Source organism: Lithobates pipiens, unplaced genomic scaffold (genome assembly GCF_037356315.1).
Source record: "Lithobates pipiens isolate NorthernLeopardFrog02 unplaced genomic scaffold, aLitPip1_a1.2 Scaffold_16, whole genome shotgun sequence".
Classification (NCBI taxonomy): domain Eukaryota; kingdom Metazoa; phylum Chordata; class Amphibia; order Anura; family Ranidae; genus Lithobates; species Lithobates pipiens.
In genome coordinates this window covers 382,784,758-382,798,389 of record NW_027507748.1, presented here as the reverse complement: position 1 = coordinate 382,798,389, position 13,632 = coordinate 382,784,758, and the positions used below count along the sequence as shown (strand labels likewise).

The following is a 13,632-nucleotide window of genomic DNA, read 5'->3' as shown; positions in this document are numbered from 1 at the left end:
CACAGACAGTGTGCATACTGGCCACTCACCCATGCATCTGTCAAATTAGGCTTTGTGGCAGCTGCAGCCACATGAACAAATTACACTTTCACATGGTCAGAGTACTTGTGCGAATAAGCCCTTAGGACATGTTTAGTTGTGAAGTTTTGGGTCAGTAAAACCCAGTGGTTGAGTTGCATTTTTATTGACCCCAACTGTTACCCCCTTTAGCTGTAGAGGCAGCAGCTGGGGTGTACACATGCTACACATTGTCATGATTCTTTGCTTTGTGGCTGTGCCAGGAATTATACCCCTTGTCACAATTACTGTAACCAATTCCCCCTGGGGCTTCGCCTCCAGCAGCAGCTGAAAGCCGTGTGGGAGGGAGAGGAGGAGTCGCCGCCTGTGCTGCAGAGGGATCCCCAGAGGGATCTGTTTCAGGAATTAAAACAGCTGTGGACGCAGCCCAAAGCTGAGCCGAAATTGTATGTAAAGATCAAAGACTGAGGACACAGAATCCTAACTGCAGAGCTATACTGTACAATCCTGAATCCTTCCCTGTGCCAAGCAAGTAACAGCTAATAAAAACTGTGAGAAAATTACATTGTTTCAAGTTAGGATTACACAAGTGCTTACTCTTATGCCGCGTACACATGACTGGACTTTTTGACAGCAAAGGTCTGACGGAGCGAGTCCGTCGGACAATTCGATCTTGTGTGGGCTCCATCGGACCTTTGCTTGCCAAAAATCCGGCGGACTTTAGAAATAGAACATGTTTTAAATTTTTCCACCGGAACTCCGTCCGATTCCGTGTGATTGTGTGTGGCCAAGTCCGTTCATTCGGGAAGTCCGTCGGAACTCTGCCGAAAGTCCTCCGGAAAGCCCGTCGTGTGTACGCGGCATTAGAAGCATTCCTTACTTTATATTTTCTAGGCAATAGAACCTGACCTCCTGCATGTGAGGTACCCGGGCCCCCCTGTAGATCTAAAGGAGTCCAGAAGGGCAGGTTCTACTGCCTTATCAGCCGCCCTGCTGGAATGAGTGAAAGTTGCCAAAAGCGGCCAAAAGAGATCAGCACTACTGAGATGTAAAATGGGAAAACAAGAGTTTCATGACAACCAAAAACATAGCAATTGCTAATTACGGTATACAGAGTGCTTCAGCATATGAAATGTCTTTCTGTATAGCAACAGTTTGAGTGTTGCTATCATAATATCCCTATATATATACATAGTTAGTATGGTTGAATAAAGACACCAGTCCATCCAGTTCAACCTGAGTGTCTACAATTGTCCCTATCCCTGTACATTGCACACTCACATCAGTCCCTACCCTTAAGGAGCCCACAATCCAAGGTCCCCATTCATATACTAGGGCCAATTTTGGACAGAAGCCAATTAACCTACCTGCATGTCTTTGGAGTGTGGGAGGAAGCTGGAGTACCCGGAAGAAACCCACACAGGCACAGGGAGAACATGCAAACTCCAGGCAGGTAGTGTCGTGGTTGGGATTCAAACCAGTAACCCTTTTTACTGCTAGGCAAGAGTGGTAACCACTACACCACTGTGCAACCCATATCATCAGAGCAATCAAGAATAATACTGTCCATGATGCTTTACTCTCCTGTGAGTCTGCTAAATGACACTTGGCAACATTTATCCCAAAATAATACAATCACTGGATAGAAAGGAGGTGAGTATTTTCAGTCGGTGGGCATCCTATTAAAAAAAAAAAATATATATATATATATGTGTGTGTGTGTGGGGGGGGGGGGGGGGGGGGGTCTTTATTGTACTAATCCAGCTAGCAACATTGTTAGTAGACACTGATCTTAAAATAGTGGTACCCCTACCAAAATAAAATAAAAATAACTGGTAGTAAAAACATATATTTTGACACACTTGTATCTAGATGTAGTATGGATTATACAGTATATAATCCTTACCAGTAGCATATCTTTATAATTGAGAAAATCACCATCGTATATGCACATCTTGTATTTCCTATAAGTACATAGCGCAAAAACATCCCCGTACACTGCACACAAATATGAATCGCTTTATTAAGCAGTAACAGCATATGTTCATGGAGCGCATAACTATCAAATTAGTGTATGAAATTATTATTTTTTAACTTCCCCAAACGAACCGCATCCATAAGTAAGCAAATAAGCTAAATGGGCCAGTACAATAACCAATTCGCTTCTAGCCTCTGCGTGTTCTGTTAAACTTTGAAACAGAAAGGTATAAGCTGATTGCTTGCCATGCACTGCTGCTCTGGATTCTGTCTGCTCCAGTCTTAGTAAACCCCTTTATCTGTGTTTAGGAATATGTGTCTGTATGATTGCTTCATAATCATGCCATTTACAGAGATGTATGATAAGTTATGGGTTAGTAATAAATATTGCAATGTGTTTAAGTAGCTTAATTCTCTTTTTGTTTGAAGAAATCATAGAGCTAGAGTTATGCAATTTGCTCACAGCAAGACTCCAGTGACTAGTCTCTGAGCACACAGCACTTAAGTAATGTTAACATTTTAGCTACTGCCACATTTTCTCAGCGAGCCATTTAGGACTACTTTTGAAGCTTGTTTCAGATATATAATCTTTAAAAAAATGTTATGATTCCAGTTGTTTTCTTTCCTTTTATAATTCTGTTTTTGTTCTTGCTTATGGCATGCATGCCATAGGCTTTTTTATCTTTACATGGATATTTCTGCTTCTGAAGTGCTAATGTTCTTGTGATTGGTTACTAGGCTTGCTCATCTCTTTGTATCTCTAGGCAGTTCATGGACAGTAATGCAGACTGGACACCCCTGGGTAAACATGTGACCATCCAATAGGTATGTTGTGAGTCTAAATATTAGGGATGAGCCAAACTTACCCACGTTCGGTTTGCAGGATGTTTGCTGAATTGCTCAAAAGTTCAGATGTCAGTTTGAGTCCCATTAAAATCAATGGGAACCAAACATTTATACTCAGGTCTAATAATTTATTAGTTATGAAAAAAAATGAAAAAACATGGGGAGCTGGGAACTGCCCTGGAGAATCTGTGCCAATGTAACATTTGTAAAATAAGTAAAAGATGAGGGGCTTTTCAGGTGGCTTAAATAACATGCTTGAGATGCTTTAAAACTGTACATGGTTTTACATAACATTACCAATCTCAGGGACAGCATTAGGGATGCTGTTTTCTGGCATCATAAATATGTGTAATAATTGTGTTTGCTCTTACATTATTAGGTGGCTTACATAGAGCAGCAGCAAACCAATAGGATTGATTTCTACTCCAAGATTTCCACTTTTTTTTATGTAGCAACAGTAAATTAGACAAACAAGCAATAGGTTAGAAGCCGTGGAAGAAGAAGCCGCAATTGGGCTAAGATCTATCAGAAGGTATATTGTTGTAATGGCAAAATAACTAATTAAAGTACCATGTTTCAAAGACAACAGTCAAACATATAAAATATACAGTAAGTGGTTGTGGAGTATGTATGTAACAGTTTGATTGTAAACTGGGCAGCAGTCATTTTTTCTCTTTCGTTCATTGACGGACACAGCATCTCCATCTTGACCCTAGGGTTATATCGCACCTTTCTGGAGAGAACTAGGCAGAACATGTTAAAAACAGCAAAATTGCACAGTACCGCCCAGGGGGCGGTCCTACTGGCTGTAATCCCTCACACTGCATCCAGCAGCTCAGTTTTTTTCTGCCTAGTGTAGGAGAAGGACCTGGCTCCCGGTGGGACCATTGGTCCTGGGAATTTTTTCTTTTTTATGCATTTTTGATTCCTGTGATCTACTATCAACAGCCGGGCTGGGTGACAGGCTGGATAATATAGATCTGGGTAGTCTCCCCAGCCTGGCCATTGAGCGTGAGCAGATTTTAGCTACACACTGGGTCAGCCACGACATGCCCCGTCTGATTCAGGAGTGGCCAGTGAGCTATATGCTCCGGGGCACACATATGACCGGGCTACTGCTGTCCGTGTCACAGTGTGTCGTGGCTGACAGCCACCCCATACTGCTCGGGTGATGGGTCTGTCTGTGGAATGTGTCCAGCAGTCCCTGCAGGAGGGGTAAGTATGGTTCCACCTGTTTCGACAGGATGGAGCAGCTGGCCATTCCCTGGGAGGTCAACTAGGGGGTCTCTCACTCTCCCTTTCTTCTCGCCCTGTCCCTTTCCCTCCTCCCCATGCTATGGGCCACTGTGTAACTGGGCATATGGGGGTGCGGTGCACATACCTGACCGGGGTCCTCCAAGCCCTGGCAGGGGGCTACACTGGGTGTTGGGGGTCCATTCATCCTCTTCCCTGTTTCTGGGCCATGGTGGGGTGTTTTGGTGTGTACGCCAAGTGGGGAGGCTGCCGCATGGACCGCAGCCATTTTCCTGAGGCTGTGGCCATTTTTCTGTAGCCATAGACAGTTTTTTCCATTTTGGGCATTTTCCTGGCGCCTTCAAATGATTTTAGTTGAGGTGGCTGGCGGCCATTTTCTAGTAGCCTCAACTTGTTTTGCCTCTAGCGCTGGGTGATTGTTTCTTACTGGAACAGCGTGCTTTTTACACAGAACACATTGTGGCTGACACAGGGGAGAGCGGACAGCAGCAACACAGCGCAGTTCCTGGGTCAGGGTGGTGAGTCCTGAGGGGGGCCCCTCTGTCTGTGGCAGCTAGGAGGGTGGGCATTTTGTGTGACTTGCTTTAGGTCCCTAAGTGGTGACAGGCGAGTTTGGGTCAGCATGGCGTCAGAAGCTGGTGCTTCTTCCCCAGACATCCCTGTTATGGCAACCGGTTCCCCTGCACCTGCTGTGCCTATGGACGCTCTGACGGCGGTCCTGGAGTCCTTTGTTGCCAGGGTGGAAGCGGTGTGCAGGCGCAAGGGCAGCCCCATCCCCACACCATCTTCTGGAGAAAGCTCTGATGCAGACTTGGGTCCTGCTGTGGCAGGCAGCCCTTGTTCTGACATTTCAGAGGATCCGGACCAGGACCGTTTGGACAGTGAGAATGACTGTCCAAACTGACTGTGTCCAGGCCAGTGCAGGGGAAAGGTGCTTGTAGGAGCACTTGTCACAGCGGTGCGGGATAACCTAAAGATGGAGGATACGGCGGGGACAGCTACATTGGTGTCGGTCCCTTTTGGGTCCCACAAGCTGGCTAAGGTTTTTCCTTAGCTAACTTATTTTGATAAGTTTATTTACAAGGCGTGGGGAAGCCTGCAGCGGGTCTTTTCAGTCCCAAAACACATGGAGGTGCATTTCCCCTTTCAGGAGAGTTTCCTGAAGAAATGGACATCTCCTCCGATTGTCGACCCCCCCGGTATCCAGGTTAAATAAGGTAACCACAATTCCGGTGGAAGGGACCCCTGCTTTCAAGGACCCTGCCAACAGGAGGGCCGAGGCGGTTGCCCGGTCCATGTTTACAGTGATGGGGTCAGCATTGTGGCATGTGTTAGCCACAGCCCTGGTTTCCCAGAAGCTTACTGAATGGACTAAATTGTTGCACCGTCAGTTGGAGAAGCAACAGGCTTCCCCAGTCTGCGTGGAGCTGGCGGACCAGTTGGTGCAGGGCCTTAAGTATGTCTGTAATGCGGCCTCAGATACGGCCCCCTTCCTCTCTAGAGCCTCAGTATCAGCTGTGGTGCTACATCGCCTGATTTGGCTAAAATTCTGGTCTGCGGACCAGGCATCTAAGAAAGCACTGGCGGATTTGCCCTTCCAGGTTGAGAGTCTGTTTGGAGCCTCGCTGGATGACATTATTAAGAATGCTACTGGGGGTAAGAGTACGTTCCTCCGACAGTCCAGGAAAGGTAAGGAGCCATGCCATAGGCAAGGGCCCTCCTTTTCTGCTCAGAAGCGGATTTTTCGCCCGCCCGGGTTGGCAGGTAAGCGTTCCCAGTCCGACAAGGTGCCCGCTGAGGGACAAAAGCGCCCTTGGTTTCACAAGCCAAACAAGCCTGCGAACAAATCTGTTGCCACATGAAGGTTTGCCCCCGCCAGATTCTCGGTGGGGGTAGCCTTCAGGAGTTTGTAACTTGGTGGATCTCCCTACTTTCTGACCAGTGGGTTTGCAAACTGGTTTCATCAGGATACAAGATAGAGTTTCTTTCTTGTCTGCCAAACAGATTTTTTTCCCTCCAGCCTTCATCTTCTCCTAAGTCGAGAATCCCTGTTCGGGGCAGTACAGGACCTTCTGCTGCAGGGGGAGATGCCTGTGCCAACACCAGAAAGGTTTCAGGGATTCTACTGCAATCTGTTTGTAGTCCCAAAGAAGGAAAGGGTCCGCCCGGTCCTGGATCTCAAGGCCCTCGACAGCTTTGTGAAAGTACAAAGGTTCAGGATGGAATCAATTTGCTCCAGGGTCGCTGCACTCCATCAGGGGGATTTCCTGGTGTCCCTGGACATCAAGGACGCATACTTGCATGTCCCCATATGCGTCAAGTATCAGAGGTTTCTGTTTCAATTTGTAGCTCTCCCTTTTGGCCTGGCGTTGGCACCAAGGGTCTTCACCGAGGTGCTAGTGCTAATTCTGGCTTTGCTAAGGCAGTGAGGGATTGCAATTGTGGGTTACCTGGATGACCTACTTCTGAGAGCAGCTTCCACCTCAGAATTAAGGGATGATGTGGCAATCACCATGCAAACTCTTCAGGAGTTTGGTTGTTTACTGAACCTCCAGGAGTCGGTGTTGGGACCGACTCAATGCCTGGAGTACCTGGGCTTGCTTCTGGACTCCTCAGAGGCGAGAGCCTTTCTCCCTTTGGACAAGCTGCAGACTCTTCAAGCTGCTGGGAAGTTGTTGGTGTCCTGCTGGTGGTCGTCGCAGCGTTTTTGCATGCAAGTCCTGGGTCTCATGGTAGCCACTTTCGAGGCGGTACCGTATGCTCAATTCCACACCCGAGTCTTGCAAAAGGAGATCCTATCCAAATAGGACAAATCTCCGTTATCCCTGTATTGTGAAATTCGGGTGAGCCAGCCAGTCAGGGATTCCCTGCTCTGGTGGCTGAGGTCACCGTCCCTTGGGTCCGGGAAGTCGTTCCTTCCTCTTCATTGGACGGTGATCACAACGGACGCCAGCCTGACTGGTTGGGGGGGGAGTTTGCGTGCAGTCGGCCCAGGGTCGCTGGACGCAGGAAGAATCCCGCCTGCCGATCAATGTGCTGGAGTTTCAGGCGATCAGGCAATGCCTCTCCACATGGTCACAGAGGCTGAAGGGGCATCCAGTCAGGATCCAGTCGGACAACGCCACGGCAGTGGCATATGTTAATCATCAAAGAGGAACAAGGAGCTCAGCTGCAGCACAGGAGGTAGCTCACATCCTCCGGTGGGCAGAGCGGTGTGCATCGGCTCTTTCTGCCGTGTACATTCCGGGGGCGTAGAAAACTGGCAAGCGGACTACCTAAGTCGTCAAATGCTGGATCAAGGGAAATGGTCGCTGCATCTGGATGTATTTTGGCTCCTTTGCCTTTGCCTAAGGTGGTGCACGCCAGATGAGGATCTCCTGGCTTCTTGACTCAATCAGAAGGTACAGAGGTTTGTGGCCAGGTCAAAAGATCCCTGGGAGGACGCGGCAGATGCGTTGGTGGCTCCATGGGGGCATTATCGGCTGATTTATGCCTTCCCACAAATAAAACTTCTACCACGTCTGCTTCACAGAGTGGAGGCCCGAGGGGATTCTGGTGATTCTTATTGCCCCAGATTGGCCTCAGCGCCTGTGGTATGTCGACAAAGTATGAATGGTGGCGGATGTTCCTTGGCAGCTGCCGATGCTAGAGGACCTTCTGTCGCAAGGTCCAATACTTCATCCTGCTTTACCGTCGCTGGCTTTAACAGCATGGCTGTTTAAAGCCAGGTGATAAGGGACCAAGGTCTGTTGGATTCGGTAATCTCCACTATGCTGAGGGCACGGAAGTCATCTTCTCGGAAGATATATCATCATACGTGGAAGGCCTACATCTCCATGTGTGAGGAGATGAGGTGGCATCCACGCACATATTCAGTTTCCAGGATCCTGCTGTTTTTGCAGTGAGGAGTAGATCAGAAACTTGCCTTAAGCACCATTAAGGGGCAGATATCAGCTTTGGCTGTCTTTTTTCAGCGACCCTTGGTGGCTCATTCATTGGTGAGTATGTTTTTCCAGGGGGTTCAACATGTGGCCCCTCCAGTTCGACCACCGCTGCCTCCATGGGATTTGAATCTGGTGCTCTCGGTGCTTCAGAAACTGCCGTTTGAAAACATTAGAGAGATCCCCTTATTGACACTCTCTCAGAATATAGTCTTTCTAGTGGCTATTACATCTGCCAGGATGGTTTCTGAGTTGGCGGCCTTGTCATGCAAGTCTCCCTACTTGGTCCTCCACAAGGATCAGACGGTGCTGCGCCCAAAGGTTGTTTCGGCCTTTCACCTAAATGAGGACATTGTGCTTCAGTCTTTATGTCCTCGGCCTTCACATCCCAAAGAGGTTGCTTTGCATTCCTTGAACATGGTCCGGGCTCTGCGGGTGTACTTGTCCGCTACGGCTCCTCTTCAGAGGTTGGACTCGCTGTTTGTATCGGTGGCTGATCCGAAGAATGGCTTGGTGGACTCATCGGCCACCATTTCTCGGTGAATCAGACAGATCGTGGTTCAGGCTTATGCCTTAAGTGGGCGGGCGCCCCCCTTTCCTGTCACGGTGCATTTGACCAGGGCAATTGGTGCCTCCTGGGCTTTCCGACATCAAGTGTCCATTTCCCAGGTGTGTAAGGCAGCGACCTGGTCATCCGTTCACACTTTCACTAAATTTTACAAGGTTGATGTGAGCGCATCTTTGGATGCTTGCTTCAGCCGCAAGGTTTTGCAGGCGGCTGTTTAAGGTTGCAACTCCTCCATTAAGGAGCTCTGGTTGTTATGGGTGCAGTTATTTTCTTGCTGTTTCCACCCCTCATTTTTTTGACACTGCTTTGGGACGTCCCTAAGGTCAAGATAAAGATGCTGTGTCCGTCAATGAACGAAAGAGAGAATAGGATTTTTATACTCACCGTAAAATCCTTTTCTCTGAAGTTCATTGACGGACACAGCACCCACCCCTACTATTTATGTTTGTACTGCTTTTTAACGAACTGAGTTATTGGATGCAGTGTGAGGGGTTATAGCCATTAGGACCGCCCCCTGGGCGGTACTGTGCAGTTTTGCTGTTTTTAACATGTGAGTACAAAAATCCTATTTTTTTTATCAAGGAATAACAATTGTAGTACTTGGCTACTATGTTAGAGGATGAGATGAGGCATATTTTATTGTGAAAAAATATGTCAGTTTAATAACTGACAGTGACAATGTCATAGTCAACAGTCAGAAATGTTGCATGCCCATGCTACACAACATGTAAGCTTTCTTACTAGGCTACAATGAAAGAGGGAGAGACTAAAGCCAGATAAATATGACTTGTATTCTGGAACGTATGTACTCCTTTGTTCCTGAGATGCAATATCAGAGGTAGAGAGAGATTACCGCACTGTCCACTGTAATCACTGCCCTTGTAGTCCATTGATACTCCCTCCAGCTATCTAACTGAAAGCCTATACAGAGGTACAGGCAGAGAGCTAGCTTGGCATTGCAGCAGTGGATCATGGGTGATCATGGTCCATCAAGTTCAACCTATGTGTGTGATTATATGTCAGTATTACATTGTATATTCCTGTATGTTGGGGTCATTTAGGTGCTTATCTAATAGTTTTTTAGAAACTATCGATGCTCCCCGCCTACGGAAGGGAATTATACATCCTTGCCGCTCTTACAGTAAAGAATCCTCTACATAGTTTAAGGTTAAACCTCTTTTCTTCTAATTTTAATGAGTGGCCACAAGTCTTGTTAAACTCCCTTCCGCAAAAAAAGTTTTATCCCTATTGTGGGGTCACCAGTAAGGTATTTGTAAATTGAAATCATATCCCCTCTCAAGCGTCTTTTGTCCAGAGGCAAGGATGTGTAAATTCAGTGCTCGTAACCTTTCCTAATAACTAATATCCTCCAGACCCTTTATCAGCTTTTTTGCTCTTCTTTGTACTCGCTCCATTTCCAGTACATCCTTCCTGAGGACTGGTGCCCAGAACTGGACAGCATACTCTAGGTGCGGCCGGACCAAAGTCTTGTAGATCGGGAGAACTATTGTTTTATCTCTGGAGTTGATCCCCTTTTTAATGCATGCCAATATTCGGTTTGCTTTGTTAGCAGCAGCTTGGCATTGCATGCCATTGCTGAGCCTATCATCTACTAGGACCCCTAGGACCTTTTCCATCCCAGATTCTCCCAGAGGTTCTTCCCCCAGTGTATAGATTGCATTCATATTTTTGACACCCAACTGCATTATTTAAAAATTTTCTACATTATACCTCATTTGCCATGTAGTTGCCCACCCCATTCATTTGTTCAGATCTTTTTGCAAAGTTTCCACATCCTGTGGAGAAGTTATTGCCCTGCTTAGCTTACTATTGTCCACAAATACAGAGATTGAACTGTTTACTCCATTCTCCAGGTCGTTTATGAACAAATTAAATAGTATTGGTCCAAGCACAGAACCCAGGGGAACCCCATTACCCACCCCTGACCATTCCCAATACTCCCCATTTATCACCACCTTCTGAACTCACCCTTGTAGCCAGTTTTCAATCCATGTAGTCACCCTATGGTCCATGTCAATGGACCTTATTTTGTACAGTAAACGGGGTGTAAACTGTGTCAAATGCTTTTGCAAAATCCAGATACACAACATCTACAGGCCTTCATTTATCTAGATGGCAACTCACCTCCTCGTAGAAGGTTAATAGATTGGTTTGGCAAGAATGATTCTTCATGAATCAATGCTGATTATTCTGGTCTGCTGGTACTGAATGAAACCTTCCCCAAAATTCTGTACCTCCACTGCGCCAATGGATAATCAGTGAAAAAAAGCTGCTACTTTAGTGAAAAACATACAATAATAAACAAATTATACCTAAAACGTGTGCTGCAAAGTATTGGTTAAGAAATAATTTAGTAGCGCTCATGCAATAAACAAATGTAAATGAATAAAAACGTGATGGTTCTAAATATAACACCCCGTGATGTTGTGATATATAACTAAAAGTCCATTGAATAAACTATTATAGAAAACACAAATTAAATCAATCTTCATAAAATCCTTCAATCTTCCACCACACCGACGTGCCCATGACACCTCTCCCAATGAAAATGCACTCACCAACTGATGTTGCCTCCCACTCTCGTGTTTGGCAAAGAACCAAGATTATTCCAGGTCAGGCCTATGAACATCCTTGCTGCTAATCCAAATTGCGATAGGAGATCCATCCCCCCTCCTCTCTCAGGTTAGGGGGCCTATAGCATACTCCCAGTATTTTTTTTCCCTTAGCTTCATCCCTTTGGAGCTCTACCCTCCTCCACCTCCTCCCTAGCTCTCTTAGTGATGTATTCTCTCACATTCACTTGTACATTTATTCTTGATATATAGGCATACCCCTCACCCTTTTTACCCTCTCTATCCCTGCGATAAAGGGTATAACCTTAAATGGTTGCCAGCCAATCATGAGAGCTGTTGAACCAGGTCTCTGAAATTTCCACAAAATCCAAATCTTCCTCGTACAATAGTATCTCTAGTTCAATACTAATATCACTGAACAATATAAAATATTCCTCATTGATCCCAGCGCCCAAATGGAAAAAGTGTTCTCAAAATCTCATCAAATCACCAGCTGCTATCATAAATTAAATTACAAATTATATAAGCATATAGACTGTCTTTCTCATCACCTCGTGAATACTGCAATGGTTGGCATGTTAACACCTGCTTTTGGACTGTTTAAAAAAAACCTTTTGGTGGATTCCTTGAGAAACTGTCATCTTTTTCCGTATATATATATATATTTTTTATGTATATTGGATTGAAATATATTTTTCTATATTTAACGCTGTCAATATAGTGTAATTTTATGAAAGATAAGTATCTCTAGTTCACCTATCTTGTCCGCCAGGGTTCTGGCATTGGTGAACATGCCACGTAGTTTAGAGGGGTTGCATACTATTCTCCTATTGGGTGTTCCAAGATTGCAACTAGGACTTGTTACTATACTTACCTTGGGTTTATGTGCTTTAGTCAACCTACCACTAATGCCCCAATACTACCCCCTGGAATATGTTCCACGCTGACTATCTCTACCTCTGGGCCACCCCCCCTAGTTTAAAACCCCCTCTAACTTTTTGGCCATCTTTACTTCCAGCTGATCTGCACCTTCCTCATTTAGGTGCAGTCCGTCCCTTCTATAGTACTGGTGACCAACTGAGAAGTCAGTCCAGTCCTCCAGGAACCCAAACCCCTCCTTACTACACCAGCTACTCAGCCACTTGTTTACTTCCCTAATCTCCCTCTGCCTTTCTGGTGTGGATCAAGGTACCTGTAGTATGCCTGAGATTACTACCTTGGAGGTCCTTTTCCTAAATGTAGCTCCCAAGTCCCTAAAATCGTTCTTTAGGACACTCCATCTGCCTCTGACTTTGCAATTGGTGTCAACGTGCACCATGACAGCCGGGTCTTCCCCAGCCCTTCCCAGTATTCGGTCCATCGGATCCGTGATGTGCCAAACTCAAGCACTGGTAGACAACATACAGTTTGGCGCTTTAGGTCTTTGTGATTGCCTTCTCTGTCCTTCTAAGAATTGAGTCCCCTACCACCAGAATCTGTCTTTCCTTTCCCTTTGTTTCTCCTTCCACTCTCACTGGAGGAGTTCTTTCCCCAGCAGCTAGGAGAGTCCCTCAGCTCCAGCACTGCTGGTCCCTGACTGGTTTCACCAATGTCACTCAATGGAGCGTACTTATTGGGATGCTCCAGCCCTGGCCTCCTTGGCACTTACCCCTCTACCGTTCCTGACTGTCACCCATCTACTCTTTTCTAGTGCCTGCACCTCTTTGTCTCCACCCACCTCTGTGCTGGCCCCTGCCGGCACCTGCTGGGTACGTTCCCGTCTCTCCTTTAGTATGCAGGGTCTTCTCAGTGGTGACAGTTGCTTCCCCAGATTCAGAACCTGGGCTTCCAGGGAAACAATGTGCTCACATTTTGCACAGCAGTATTCGCCCTTGATCAGATGATCAAGAAACGCATACATGCTGCAAGATGTACACCAAGTCACATCTCCACACCCGCTGGGCATCTTACCTACTAATTTAATGAGAATTGGGGATTATACCCTGTCCAAATGACCTAAAAACTAGCTTCCTAACTAGCTTCCTAAAAACTAGCTTCCTAACACTAATACTCAACAAGACAATACACAGGTACTCAACTCGCAGGCCCACGTGCACTCACAGACCAACGTGCACTCGCAGACCCATGTGCACACACAATAAACAAGTACTAACGATCCACACACTACTCAGACCACACTCAAGTACTTACAATACACAGGTACACGCTCACACTACACTGGTACTTTGACCCCGTTATAACCTCCCGTTTTAAACTCTGGTTTTTAAATCACCACTTAGTCCAGTTCTACTTGGTCTAAGTTCCAGCAAACTCAAAGATAAGCAGCCTCTACAGAAAGTTGTATAGGCCTCAAGCACCTGTGACCAATTAACCACTCCCCTTAATTAGTAGGCTGAAGGAAGGAAAGAAAAAAAGGGCTGTTTAAAAAGTCACA

General features: G+C 46.2%; 1 protein-coding gene across 3 annotated transcripts in view; it reads left to right on the top strand.

The window, feature by feature from the left end:
* The window catches only part of DOC2B (double C2 domain beta), an 824,332-nt gene that overhangs the window by 671,408 nt on the left and 139,292 nt on the right, over window positions 1-13,632 (top strand). Inside the window, exon 8 of one of the 3 annotated variants that reach the window (XR_013274551.1) lies at window positions 2,760-2,820. The exons of the other annotated variants lie outside the window; for them this stretch is intronic. The gene's annotated coding sequence lies outside the window, so the exon portion shown is untranslated. The remainder of the gene's footprint in view (window positions 1-2,759; window positions 2,821-13,632) is intronic. 3 annotated transcript variants of the gene reach the window in all.